The sequence below is a fragment of the Schistocerca nitens genome, chromosome 3 (genome assembly GCF_023898315.1).
Source record: "Schistocerca nitens isolate TAMUIC-IGC-003100 chromosome 3, iqSchNite1.1, whole genome shotgun sequence".
Classification (NCBI taxonomy): domain Eukaryota; kingdom Metazoa; phylum Arthropoda; class Insecta; order Orthoptera; family Acrididae; genus Schistocerca; species Schistocerca nitens.
In genome coordinates this window covers 513,524,073-513,538,736 of record NC_064616.1, presented here as the reverse complement: position 1 = coordinate 513,538,736, position 14,664 = coordinate 513,524,073, and the positions used below count along the sequence as shown (strand labels likewise).

The following is a 14,664-nucleotide window of genomic DNA, read 5'->3' as shown; positions in this document are numbered from 1 at the left end:
TGCTGTCTCTGACAGAATTACAATGTCATCGGCGAACCTCAAAGTTTTTACTTCTTCTCCATGAATTTTAATACCTACTCCGAACTTTTCTTTTGTTTCCTTTACTGCTTGCTCAATATACAGATTGAATAACATCGGGGAGAGGCTACAACCCTGTCTCACTCCTTTCCCAACCACTGCTTCCCTTTCATGCCCCTCGACTCTTATAACTGCCATCTGGTTTCTGTACAAATTGTAAATAGCCTTTCGCTCCCTGTATTTTACCCCTGCTACCTTCAGAATTTGAAAGAGAGTATTCTAGTTAACGTTGTCAAAAGCTTTCTCTAAGTCTACAAATGCTAGAAACGTAGGTTTGCCTTTTCTTAATCTTTCTTCTAAGATAAGTCGTAAGGTTAGTATTGCCTCACGTGTTCCAACATTTCTACGGAATCCAAACTGATCTTCCCCGAGGTCCGCTTCTACCAGTTTTTCCATTCGTCTGTAAAGAATTCGCGTTAGTATTTTGCAGCTGTGACTTATTAAACTGATAGTTCGGTAATTTTCACATCTGTCAACACCTGCTTTCTTTGGTATTGGAATTATTATATTCTTCTTGAAGTCTGTGGGTATTTCGCCAGTCTCATACATCTTGCTCACCAGATGGTAGAGTTTTGTCATGACTGGCTCTCCCAAGGCCATCAGTAGTTCTAATGGAATGTTGTCTACTCCCGGGGCCTTGTTTCGACTCAGCTCTTTCAGTGCTCTGTCAAACTCTTCACGCAGTATCTTATCTCCCATTTCATCTTCATGTACATCCTCTTCCACTTCCATAATACTGTCCTCAAGTACATCGCCCTTGTATAAACCCTCTATATACTCCTTCCACCTTTCTGCCTTCCCTTCTTTGCTTAGAACTGGGTTGCCATCTGAGCCCTTGATATTCATACAAGTGGTCCTTTCTCTCCAAAGGTCTCTTTAATTTTCCTGTAGGCAGTATCTATCTTACCCCTAGTGAGACAAGCCTCTACATCCTTACATTTGTCCTCTAGCCATCCCTGCTTAGCCATTTTGCACTTTCTGTCGATCTCATTTTTGAGACGTTTGTATTCCCTTTGGCCTGCTTCATTTACTGCATTTTTATATTTTCTCCTTTCATCAATTAAATTCAATATTTCTTCTGTTACCCAAGGATTTCTATTAGCCCTCGTCTTTTTACCTACTTGATCCTCTGCAGCCTTCGCTACTTCATCCCTCAGAGCTACCCATTCTTCTTCTACTGTATTTCTTTCCCCCATTCCTGTCAATTGTTCCCTTATGCTCTCCCTGAAACTCTCTACAACCTCTAGTTCTTTCAGTTTATCCAGGTCCCATCTCCTTAAATTCCCACCTTTTTGCAGTTTCTTCAGTTTCAATCTGCAGTTCATAACCAAGAGATTGTGGTCAGAATCCACATCTGCCCCTGGAAATGTCTTACAATTTAAAACCTGGTTCCTAAATCTCTGTCTTACCATTATATAATCTATCTGATACCTATTAGTATCTCCAGGATTCTTCCAGGTATACAACCTTCTTTTATGATTCTTGAACCAAGTGTTAGCTATGATTAAGTTATGCTCTGTGCAAAATTCTACAAGGCGGCTTCCTCTTTCATTTCTTCCCCCCAATCCATATTCACCTACTATGTTTCCTTCTCTCCCTTTTCCTACTGACGAATTCCAGTCACCCATGACTATTAAATTTTCGTCTCCCTTCACTACCTGAATAATTTCTTTTATCTCGTCATACATTTCATCAATTTCTTCATCATCTGCAGAGCTAGTTGGCATATAAACTTGTACTACTGTAGTAGGCATGGGCTTTGTGTCTATCTTGGCCACAATAATGCGTTCACTATGCTGTTTGTAGTAGCTAACCTGCACTCCTATTTTTTTATTCATTATTCAAAATGGCTCTGAGCACTATGGGACTCAACATCTTAGGTCATAAGTCCCCTAGAACTTAGAACTACTTAAACTTAACTAACCTAAGGACATCACATACAACCATGCCCGAGGCAGGATTCGAACCTGCGACCGTAGCAGCCCCGCGGTTCCGGACTGCAGCGCCAGAACCGCATGGCCACCGCGGCCGGCTATTCATTATTAAACCTACTCCTGCATTACCCCTATTTGATTTTGTATTTATAACCCTGTAATCACCTGACCAAAAGTCTTCTTCCTCCTGCCACCGAACTTCACTAATTCCCACTATATCTAACTTTAACCTCTCCATTTCCCTTTTTAAATTTTCTAACCTACCTGCCCGATTAAGGGATCTGACATTCCACGCTCCGATCCGTAGAATGCCAGTTTTCTTTCTCCTGATAACGACGTCCTCTTGAGTAGTCCCCGCCCGGAGATCCGAATGGGGGACTATTTTACCTCCGGAATATTTTACCCAAGAGGACGCCATCATCATTTAATCATACAGTAAAGCTGCATGTCCTCGGGAAAAATTACGGCTGTAGTTTCCCCTTGCTTTCAGCCGTTCGCAGTACCAGCACAGCAAGGCCGTTTTGGTTAGTGTTACAGGGCCAGATCAGTCAATCATCCAGACTGTTGCCCCTGCAACTACTGAAAAGGCTGCTGCCCCTCTTCAGGAACCACATGTTTGTCTGGCCTCTCAACAGATACCCCTCCGTTGTGGTTCCACCTGCGGTGCGGCCATCTGTATCGCTGAGGCACGCAAGCCTCCCCACCAACGGCAAGGTCCATGGTTCATGGGGGAAGAAAGGAATGTTGTACTATCAAAAAGTTCATTGCACATCAGTAAATAACGAAATAATTTTATACGAATAATAAATTGTAAAACCGTCTTGTCTGTCTACTTGTCTGTCTGGACACATTATTCTCCAAAGCTACAAGACTAATTTTCTATGGTTTCCACACGTAACTTCAGCGTAGCTTGGGGCAATGTATAGGCTTTATTTCATCTTAATCCGATCACGAAAAACGAAAATCGTAATTTAAAGTTTTAGAAATCTGCTCATCTTAGCAGTTCTGATGTTTATTTTAATGACAGCGTAATACACCAAAGCAGCGAAGAACCAATAGATGGCGCTGTTACTTTTTTACCCCAGTGACAGAGTTATTTCCGGAGGTTTACGTCCGTAACAGAATTAAGTGCCGCAGTCTAATGTTCACGAATACTAACACTGAATCGACTTGGCTCGGATACACAGATGTACTGATTTCGCTTTGTATATCAAAAATTTAAAGAAGTTGCTTTACTTATTTCGATAGGTTTGATTGATATTTGACTTATTGACAAGGAAAAATGAATTTATTGGCAAAGTGATAGTATACTGGATCCGCTTTTACCGACTGAGGTAGGGAACCCTAAAAATCGGCAGTATGCAAAGGCCCTTCTTTAATTTCCGTTGCTTAGAACGGGCGTATAACTAATTAACAAAGAAAATGCGAAACGAGAAGGACAGAATGAGAACGCTGCGCTACCGGTTAGTTAGTTCATTGCAGCCACCAGGGGTCGCTTTCTTCCGGCGCGCTGTATCTCGTGGTCGCCCCCAGTCGCCAATGTACTGTGGACGAGTTCAGAAAGGCCATGCAGAAGTAGTCTCGCACTCTACCCGTCCTCACACGAGACAGTAAGCGACAGAATTTCTCGAGTTTCTGCATGTAAGTGCATCAAGTTTTAACTCACGACGTCAGAATATCGGGTCACTAGAGCAACTCCTCAAAAATGTTAAAATGCTCGTTGTTATTAAACCCGGACTGTTTGTTTACAATCTGTTGCGGGAAACGCTTTTTCCTGCTTAAAATTTCGGTTTCCTCCAACACAACGCGCCGTCCTCCTTTACGTCATTAAAAAGCACCAAAGCAGCTGAATTACTGACGTTTCAACCGAGTTTGCAGTGTTTCCCTTCAGGGCTGTTGACAGCTGGATACTGCTGAATGTCTTCCCTTTATACACAGTCTCGGTTATCTGATGACTACTGACTTTACATATGTGAGACGTCAGTGGACAATTTGAGGATAGGTGCTATGGAGGGGATAGCTGTGCAGTAGGCTTTGGCCTGTGCTATTTTGGTATGTGATAGGATGGCAATAAATAGGAGGCAGGCTATCGCCTGTGCAGGTCTAGTAAGTGACTGGTATGCGATAGCAAATCGGCAGCTTGTACCCAGTGGTAATATTTTCCCGCAGCAAAGCATTACAGGCGCACGGCATTCTCTCGTGGCCGCTGTTAATACGGTTAAACTCGGGTCAATTGGTGCTGCTTGCTGTCGAACACAGGCGGCGCGCTGGGCTGGAATCACTGACGGCCAGGCCGTAAGTAACTTGTACCTATCCTCCCTGTTCCTACTGTTACAGTTTTTAATTTTTTCAATAGCCTCTCGTTATTTTCCACGGCTGCCGAGCAAATACGCGACTTTCTTAAAAATAACCTTCGAGAGTTGCCTATCGGTCATTTACTAGGTCAGCAACAGGCAATAGCCTGCCGATTCTGGCCGAGCGGTTCTAGGCGCTACAGTCTGGAACCGCGCGACCGCTACGGTCGCAGGTTCGAATCATGCCTCGGGCATGGATGTGTGTGATGTCCTTAGGTTAGTTAGGTTTAAGTAGTTCTAAGTTCTAGGGGACTAATGACCTCAGCAGTTAAGTCCCATAGTGCTCAGAGCCATTTGCACCTGCCGATTCGCTATTGCCTTCCAGTCACGTGGTAAACTGGCAGAGGCAGTAGTCTACTGCACGGCTACGTTCTTCTATAGAATCTGTCTTCAAATTGGGGCCGATGACATCCCAGATAAGTGACGTCAGTGATTATGGTTCAAATGGCTCTGAGCACTATGGGACTCAACATCTTAGGTCATAAGTCCCCTAGAACTTAGAACTACTTAAACCTAACTAACCTAAGGACATCACACACACCCATGCCCGAGGCGGGATTCGAACCCGCGACCGTAGCAGTCCCGCGGCTCCGGACTGCAGCGCCAGAACCGCTAGACCACCGCGGCCGGCGTCAGTGATTAAAAGATAACCAAAATACAGAGTAGAAAGGGAAGTATCCAACAATCAACCGCCCTGAAGAGGACCGTTGCAAAGTCGGTCGAAACGTCGACAATTCAGTTGCTGTAGTGTTCTATAGTGATGTTGTTAGTACCAAAAGTTATTTTATTAAAAAACACGTTCCTTTAGTTGCTGCATTTAGCACCGACATGTTTTGTTCCTTGACTGTTGTAGAGATTATTTTCGACTATTTGTGTACCAAAGGCTGTTCAATTTTGAGAACACGAATGCTGTTTTAATGTTTTAAACGACAGCCCCTTCTGACCTATGTAATACCGATCAGTCACTTCAATTTGTACACTCAATTCAAGAATTTACCACTTTTAGGTTCAGTCTTATGCCAGAGACGTAGTATCAAAATAATGTTTGTTTGCAAACCTAATGTAACGATTGAGTTTTTAAAACATTGCTTTAACTTTGTTAAATTTTTGTCCTTACATGTCACAGCACTACACTTCTGCAGATTTTATTTTCTGGGCCTTTTTCGTGACTGGTCTACCTAGATGAGATTCATATTGTCTTGATTTTTCTATAAGTGTAAGTAACAAATAAAGTTTTATAGTTGTTTACTACAGAAATCTGCTTCAGTATACTGAGTTACTTACTCATTTCACTTGTTATAATGGTGGTACTAGAACAATAGAGTGGAAAAAGCTATTCAACGGTAAAAATAACATGAATTGGCGTTTACCACGTTGGTGCAAGGTTTTTGTTTTAATTCTGAAAACTGGTTAACTTGTTTTACATTGTAACGAGTAAACAAACTGAAGAACAAGCGAATGATATAACAGTAACAGACGTCTGCACAGAATTCCAAAATGTGAGGAATAACGAAACATTTGGTCCTGGAGGAATATCTTTAGAGCGGGTGAAGATTTCCCCGTGAATGGTATTGCAGCAGCCTCCAACGTACGTATGAATGGACAGGAAATCCGCGAGGAATGGAAATTAGTTTGTATAATTTCACCAAAAAGGAAAGAAAATGTAAGATTACAAGGGCTATATTACATTTATTTCCATTGAGTTTCTGCGACGATAACAGATCCTGGCCGCTTAACTTTTTAATTCTACTATATATCTCGGATATTTTTGTGAAAAGTGTCAGCACGAACATTAACGAGCGATACATCAATGTACTCGTCAATTTTAAGAATATCTGAATGTCGTTAAAAAAGTACATCTTTTCATTTAAATAAACATACTTATTTCTATACTTCGGTTGACAATTACGTGGCCTTCTGCCTACAATCATTTTCCGAAAACCTCGTTTCAATATCTTGAACCTTACACGAAATAAAAGGGGTGCAAGTTTTTGGTGGCTCACCCGATATTACATCCACCAATATTATGTGCATCTGCAGATGTTCACAGACACACACGTTCTGTGGCCACTGACAAAATGACAGATCTTGTAGGAAGCAACTGGAACAGCAAAAACAGAGTACATGTACTATCTCCTATTAAGGATAGAAGACAAATTTCGAAACGCGTTATGATTTAAATAAAAAGTGAGAAACAGTAGTTAAGTTTCATCTATTCCTTCAGTACCGGTTACAGCTGTCATTAGAACTGTTGTGGCGTTCAAATTAAATCTATAGCATGCAATGAAATGTTAAGTCAGGATTGTCTGTGATACTTTAGTGCGATAACACTTCTGAATGAACACAGTACCGTACTCGTTCTGATACAGCGGAAAACTTAAATCTGGGTGACTGTGGCGATTCAAATGCTGCTCCTTCCGAATAAGAGTCCCTTGTCTTAATGAAAGCACCACCTCTTTCAGTATCTTGGATGCAACCCCTACCTTTCTTGAAGCGGACACTACATGGAAGCTAAGAGTATAACGACTCGTCGACTTAATGTAAGACGGAGCATTGCGTCAGATGGACCAAGACAGATGGAAATTAGCCGTGGTGATTAACCAAAACCACTGAAACAAATATCCATTAGACCGATGACGGGTATTGTTGTGGTATCCAAACCGTGGATTGCTTGCTTTTCTCCATGTGAACATACCATGCACATGTGGCTTCTAACAGGACATCACTTTCAATTGGTTCTCGCTGATGTTGGTATTCGCACAGCTTGTGCCGAAAACTGAACTATAGAGCGACAAAATGTTTCCAATGTATTTTATATGGCTGAGTGCCGTCAGGGAACTGTATATGCTACGAATGATGCACACCTTTTTTCGGAAATGCGCAATGTAGCACAGCGCCCCCAATAAGGCTACAGCATGCAGCAGATACCTTTCTGCAGAAAGAATATCAACTCTCTCAACATTTCGCAATATCTGGGAAAAATAGGTATCGTTGCATCAAAAAGACATGATTCGAATCAGCATACAGTGGAAATGTTTAAATTCTGTAGTAATGAGCCAGCATTATTGTACAGTCTGCTCCAGAAAAAACATTGTCCATACAACTATTAACAACTTTCAACAAGCCATATATGTAGATACAGACAATCGAGATAATGTATCCCCCCAGGGGGCTCGCCACTCTTGGGTAGTTTCGTGCTTGGCTACTATGGGGCCCCAGCCTTGCAGCACTTTTTCCCTTCCGTGCTGCATGTCTATCCTCTTGCTATTCTTTTTCCCTCCCTTGGGGAACATGTCTGGGGTATTACTGGGAATGTTCTGCATTCTGTCGCTGACGTGCGAACAATCTCAATTTTGTTTTTGGCTCCCTTTTCCTTTAATTGTTTCCATTCTCCTCTCGTTCCTCTGCTTCGGCGATAGAGGATCCTTTTCTTACTTCTTCCCCCTGTGCGCTCCTGAAGGCTGGCCCACGCGTCTGACGCGTAACAGGTGACTTGGTAACACGTAATTCCCAGCCCCGGGTCGACAGGTAGGGTTTGCACCTACCCCTTGGTACAGGCCAGACCCAGGGAGGGGTGATTGCCTGAGCTGTAACCTTCCCAAATTGCCGATTGGTCCCTCCGTCAGGTGTTCGGGAGGTGTGATCTGAGGTGTGAACAATTACCTAAGGTGGGTGTGCCGCCTTGTGAAGGGGACCTCCAGATGGATGGGGCGCGCCATCGGAGACGCTATCAACCATGGAGGATTTCCTCGCGATGAGTCAATCATCCTCCCCATCGACGTCTACGAAACATAAACGTAATGAGGCTACTGATTCGAAGACCCTTCCCGCTCCACCGCGGTTCCTTGCGGTCTCACGTACTGAAGACTGTCAGTCATTCGCCACGATCAATCCATTTATTATCCAGAAAGGTGTTGATGAAATTGCTAGCCCTGTGAAATCCTGCTCTCGTTTACGGAATGGCACTTTCCTTTGAGAGACAGCCTCTCATTCTCAAATATAACAACTGCTTGCTGCCTAGCTTCTCCACGGCTACCCTGTTCGTGTCACGGCACATAGAACTTTGAATTCTTCCTGTGGTGTAATATATACCAGGCTGATTGACAGTCTGAGGCTGAAATACAATCTTACCTCTCTGATCAGGGTGTCATTGCCGTCCATCGTGTAATGAAAAAGGTCGATTCCTCCTTGGTGCCCACCCACACACTCTTTCCCTCACTTTTGATGGGATGGTGCTGCCATCCAAGATCAAAGCAGGCTGTGAAAGTATCACAGTCCAGCCGTAAATTCGAAATCCGATGCGCTGCTACCAGAGTCATCGTTTCAACCACACTCGGAACATCTTGTCGACACCCAGCCACACGAGGGCGAATGTCCGCCTCCTTCTCCCCGCTGTATCAACTGCAATGGCGGCCATGCCACCTCCTCTCGGGATTGTCCGGTGTATTTAGATGAGCGGGTTGTTCGAGAGATTTGGGTAAAGTAGTCAGTAGCTCACAAGTTACTGGCTAGTCGGAAACCTTGTGTTCTCCCGTCTGGCCCCTATAGTTCTGTTCCTGTTACCCTTCGCTCCATGAAGGACATGACCACGTAGACATGCGATCTCATATTCGGCTCTGAGGGTGTGAAATCGCCCAGTGTCAAGGTCGAATCGCCATCCCCCTGTGCAACAAACTGTCAAACTCTCGCCTCACAGGGCGAAGCCAACCACTACACAACCAGCAGGCAGGAAAGGACAGACGGAGTACTACCGTGGAGACTTCCTCCGTCCCTCCAGCCAGACAACACCCAAGACTTCCTCTAACCAGAAGGGCTCGAAGAAGCCCGCTAAAGACAAATGGTCTTCTCCTACGCCAAGTCGAAGATCCTTATCCACGGATCACCACGTGGTCCCTTAGCCCAGCCGGCCTCTGTCTCGCCACTGTGCACCACCAACCGTTTTTCAGTGTTTGACTGCACAGACCAGCCGCACAAGCATGCAAATGCTTCTGCGGACCCCATGGAGCAGGATTCTCCTGCTTTTGTGCCCTGTAGTAGCGACTACACTGGCTGTCAATTGGCGGCCGCCGAGTTCACCCCCCCCCCCCCCCTCCTCCCTTATATCTCTTCCTCCTCATGACTGTCCTCCTCCAATGGAGCATTCACAGCCTTCGGTCCCACAAATAGGATTTACAGCTGCTTTTAGCATCAAAGCATCCCCTTGGACTCCGCCTTCAGGAAACGACATTTCGGCCTAATGACCACTTTCAGCTTTCACTTTACTTACCGATTCGTTTTGACCTTCCCCCAGAGGTCGGCATTCCATCTTATCGGGGTGTCACGCTGCTCATACTGGTTGACCTTCATGATCAACCCATCTCCATGACTACCCATTTTCAAGCTGTTGCAGTTTGCCTTCCCTGCCTGACTTTCTCCATCTGTACCATTTATGTCCCTCCATCATTCGCCGTCACCAGGGCAGACTTCCTTCAGCTTATTGGGCAGGTACCCTCCCCCCCCCCTCCTGTTTTTGCTACTCAGTGACTTTAATGCACATCATCCCCTTTGGGGTTCTCCCAGGACCTGTCAGAAGTGCTCTCTTGGCAGACCTCTCGAACCAACTTAACCTTTTCTGACTATATATGACGGTAGTATCTGTTCCAGAACGAACAGTTACCGTGGATGACCATGCAGCTTTGCTAGAAATGAAATGATAATTAAATGGACATCCTAGCTGCAAACAGGCGTTGATGTACTTCATTGGGGACATGTTGAAAATGTGTGCCCCGACCGGGACTCGAACCCGGGATCTCCTGCTTACATGGCAGACGCTCTATCCAACTGAGCCACCGCGGGCACAGAGGATAGTGCGTCTGCAGGGACTTGTCCCTTGCACGCTCCCCGTGAGATCCACATTCCCAACATGTCCACACCACTACATTCGTAGTGCGCCTAATAGATGTTTGCCCATCATACTCAGTACTCGTGGCAGATTAATCTACCAAGTCCCGTACGAGTTCGGTCATAGCGTGTGCGTTCGCACAAGAAGGTCAATGGCCGGGAAGCCATATTTTTAACTATATATGACGGTAGTATCTGTTCCAGAACGAACAGTTACCGTGGATGACCAAGCAGCTTTGCTAGAAATGAAATGATAATTAAATGGACACCCTAGCTGCAAACAGGCGTTGATGTACTTCATTGGGGACATGTTGAAAATGTGGGTTCGAGTCCCGGTCGGGGCACACATTTTCAACATGTCCCCAATGAAGTACATCAACGCCTGTTTGCAGCTAGGGTGTCCATTTAATTATCATTTCATTAACCTTTTCTGCCTTAACACTGGAGTACCCACTTTTCTTTCAGACTCCTTGCACACCTATTCCCATTTGGACCTATCCTTCTGCAGTGCCCAGCTTGCCCTTCGTCTTGAGTGGTCCATTCTTTCTGATGCCTACAGGAGTAGCCGGCCGAAGTGGCCGTGCGGTTAAAGGCGCTGCAGTCTGGAACCGCAAGACCGCTACGGTCGCAGGTTCGAATCCTGCCTCGGGCATGGATGTTTGTGATGTCCTTAGGTTAGTTAGGTTTAACTAGTTCTAAGTCCTAGGGGACTAATGACCTTAGCAGTTGAGTCCCATAGTGCTCAGAGCCTACAGGAGTGACCATTTCCTGTGTGCTCTCTGTATGCTGACTTCTACCCCATTCGCATGCACGCCAAAATGGTAGCTTACTAAGGCTGACTGGCAGCTTTACTCCTCCCTGACGACCTTAGAAAGACCAAGATTTCCCCTGTTGTGATGACCAGGTGGACTATCTCACCAACATTATCCGTACTGCTGCAGAACGTTCCATTCCTCGCACTTCCTCTTTACCATATCATGTCCCAGTCCCTTGGTGGATGCATGCCGCGGCGCAATTCGCGCACGGAGACGTGCTCTCCGCGATTTTAATCGCACCCCTACGCTGGAAAACATTCATTATGAACAGGTGTGTGCAAAGTGCCATGGAGTTCTTCGGGATAGCAAGAGAGCTAGCTGGATTTCATTCACTAGTTCTTTTAACAGTTCCACTCCTTCCTTTGTCGTGTGGGCCGACCTCCGATGGCTCTCCGAAACTAAGAGCCATTCCCAAATTTCCACCCTGACAGTTGCCGACGATGTCATTGTGGACCCTATTGCTATCTACAACATCTTTGGCCGCCATTTTGCGGAAGTTTCGAGCTCTTCCCACTATCACCCTGCCTCAATCCATCGGAAACGAGTGGAGGCGGCTTGTGCGATACCCTTCTCTTCTCAGAATCGTGAGTGCTACAATGCCGCCTTTACTCTGAGGGAACTAGATCATGCTCTCAGTTCATCACGATCATCCGCCCCAGGGCCAGATGCCATCCACATTCAAATGTTACAGCACCTCTCTCTTGCAGGCAAGAACTTTCTGCTTAACATGTACAACCGCATCTGGGCTGAGGGCGTATTTCCTGGACGCCGGCGTGCAGCAACCTTCATACCCATACCTAAGCCTGCTAGGGACAAAAACCTTCCTTCTAGCTACCACCGCATCTCTCTTACCAGCTGCGTTTGTGAGGTGATGGAAACTATGATTCATGCCTGACTGGTATGGTGGCACAAGTCTTGCAATTTACTGATGAATGCACAGTGTGGATTTTGAGCCCAGGTTCTGCACCCATGTCCACCCATGTCACGAATGGTTTTCTGCGGAAATTCTAGACTGTGGCCGTGTTTTTCGATTTCGAGAAGGCCTACGACATCTGCTGGAGAACTGGTATCCTCAGTAGTCTTTACACGTGGGGCTTGTGTGGGCGCCTGCGCTGTTATCTTTGGGCATTTTTACAAGACCGAGTTTTTAAGGCGCGTGTGGGTTCTGCCTTGTCGGACACGTTTATCCAGGAAAATGGTGTGCCTCAGGGTTCCGTCCTGAGCGTCGTCCTGTTTGCTATCGCCATTAACCCTATACTGACCTGTCTCCCACTGGGCATCTCCAGCTCTTTGGCCGCCACGGACCTGTCTCACTGAGTGGCGCCTTCAGCACTGTCTTCACCGTCTTTACTCCTGGAGCATCGACAATAGCTTTCGCTTTTCCCATGACAAAACCGTATGTTTGAATTTCTGGCGACGCAAATGGTTCCTCCCACCATCTCTCCATTTTGGGCCTGTTGCCCTTCCATTTGTTGACACTACGAAATTCCTGGGGCTCATGCTCGATAGAAAAATCTCTTGGTCCTCCCATGTATCTTACCTGGGAGCACACTGCACGCGGTCCCTCAATGCCCTACGTGTGATCAATGGTACTTTCTGGGGGTGCCGATCGAACCACCCTCCTCCGTTTGCACCGATCTCTTGTCTGTTCGAAACTCGACTATGGGTGCTCTGTTTGTGCATCTGCACGCCCATCCCTTTTACGCCATCTCAGCACTATCCATAATCATGGCATCCGTTTGGCCATGGGGGCCTTTCACACCAGCCCAGTTGAGTCTGTATGCTGAGGCTGCTGAACTGTTACTGTCCTACCGCCGTGACTTTCTCCTCGGCAGGTATGCATGCCATTTGTCTGCCATGCATGGCCACCTGTCCTATGTCTCCTTCTTTGATGATTCCTTTAATCTTCAGTATGGGGCTCGACCTTCTTCTCTGTTACCTCCTGGAGTCCGCTTTCGCTACTTGCTATGGTGGCTTACCTTCACGCTACCTGAATCCTTCCCAGTGGGTGTGAACCCTTCACCACCTTGGTTTCGTGAAGTAGCCCATGTTAACCTTGGTCTTCATTCGCTTCCTAAGGACACTACTCCAGCCTTGGTTTATTGCCTTCTGTTTCACGACCTTCACATGGAACTTTGCGATAATACCTTTGTATACAGTGATAGCTCTCAGATTGACCGTGGGGTCAGGTGTGCCTTCGTCATTGGCACCCATGTCTTTCGATATCGGCTTCCAGCACATTACTCACTCACTATTCACAGCCGAGCTTTTCGCCTTGTATCAGGCCACGGAGTATATCCAGTGACATGGCCTTCCCAATTATGTCCTCTGCTCAGACTCACTCAGTGCCCTCCAAACTCTCTGTGTACTGTACACTGCTCATCCATTAGTGCAGTGGGTCCAGGAAAACTGACACTTGCTCACTCTTGATGGGCCAATGCCGTGTTTCTGTGGGTCCCTGGTCATGTCAGTGTGACAGGAAACGAGGCTGCTGACGTTGCAGCCAAGACTGCAGTTCTCGTTCCTCACTGTTAGTACCTATATTCCCTCAAACGATCTCTGCGTTGCCGTCTGTCAGGAGGCGGTGTCCCTTTGGCATTGCCAATGGTCCTCACTTCATGGGAATAAGCTTTGGCTTATTAAGCCTCTCCCGGCGCCTTGGACGACGTCCTGTCGGCACTCCCGTAGGGAGGAGATTATTTTAACTAGGCTGTGTATTGGGCACTGAATTTTTAGCCTTCGTCATTTGATAAGTGACGCTACCACACCACTTTGTACACATTGTGCCGAAATTTTAACTGTCCGTCACTTCCTGCTCGAACCCCCCCCCCCTTTTTTTTTTAACAATTTACATTCCGGCTTGGGTTTGCCGTCAGAGTTATCAGCCGTTTTAGCGAATGACGCCCGGGCTGTAGATCGCGTTTTACTTTTTATCCGCTGAAGCAATATGGCAAAGGCCATTTAATTTTTAGTTTTGGACTTCCATTTCTGTATGGTGTTTTTTAGCCCTTTTTCTACGAGCCTGATTTTAGCTTTCTCCTATTCGGTCCATTGGGACACGTTTAGTCGTTTCCCTCCTCTGTGTTTGTGTTCTGTAGTTTTGACTTGGGCGACTATGACCTCCGTTGTTTTTTGCGCCCTAAAACGAAATAATACAAAACAGACATTGTATACTGATGTGAATGTGGTGGTAAAGCCCTTTCGATGGTTTGATACGTAGCCTACCATGACATACACAGACAAGACGTTGTTTAACGTTGTTAGCAGAAATCTCGATAAATTCTTGACTGATTCGCTTCGAACTTTCACATGATGCTCCAATAAATTTTCGAATATATATCCTAAGAGTCGTCTGGCGCATTTTCTCTGACATTTCGCCAGATATTTTCAATTTCGATTTCCCAACGTGTAGCTGGAGTCAGTTCAAATAAATACTGCTCAAGTTTTTCACCTGACGCCCGGCGTCGGTGGAAAGCGTCAGTTTGTTCCCTATACAAACAAAATCATTTTTAAAGTGGAATTTTACGGGCCTTTTCGACAGAGTGGTCCCAAATTAGTCTAGTGTACTATCTGTTTTATCGGCATGCATTAACAGGGACAGTA

General features: G+C 45.8%; 1 non-coding gene across 1 annotated transcript; it reads right to left on the bottom strand.

Moving 5' to 3' along the window:
* Positions 1–10,127: 10,127 nt before the first annotated feature.
* Positions 10,128–10,202, bottom strand: Trnat-ugu (transfer RNA threonine (anticodon UGU)). The gene has a single exon. It is a non-coding gene; the product is annotated as a tRNA-Thr (tRNA).
* Between the last annotated feature and the right edge of the window lie 4,462 nt (positions 10,203–14,664).